This window comes from Eimeria mitis, genomic scaffold, assembly GCF_000499745.2.
Source record: "Eimeria mitis Houghton genomic scaffold, Emh_scaff1964, whole genome shotgun sequence".
NCBI lineage: Eukaryota > Apicomplexa > Conoidasida > Eucoccidiorida > Eimeriidae > Eimeria > Eimeria mitis.
In genome coordinates this window covers 9,166-9,506 of record NW_013570288.1, presented here as the reverse complement: position 1 = coordinate 9,506, position 341 = coordinate 9,166, and positions in this window count along the sequence as shown.

Here is a 341-nt window from a genome sequence, read left to right as displayed (position 1 = left end):
ATATATATATATATATATATATATATATATATATAGCGTAAAAGGTCGGAGGTATACGGGGTGCCCCCAGGGTTTTTGTTCTGGGGTGTATGGACAGCTTTGTTGTTTTTCGTGAGCTGCTCTTCGGTGCAGCAGCAGCGGCTGCTGCTGCTGCTGAAGCAGCAGCTACTGCTGCTGCAGCTGCAGCTTGCCTGTGTTTGTTTGCAAGGAGACAACAGCCAGGCAACACAATTGGCATCTGTCTCCTTTCGGGTGTATATGCATCTCCTTGTTTCTTTTTTGCTTCTGTTTGCCCCTGAAGAAGCTGCAAAGATTCTTACGCGAGTCAACCCTAAACCCTA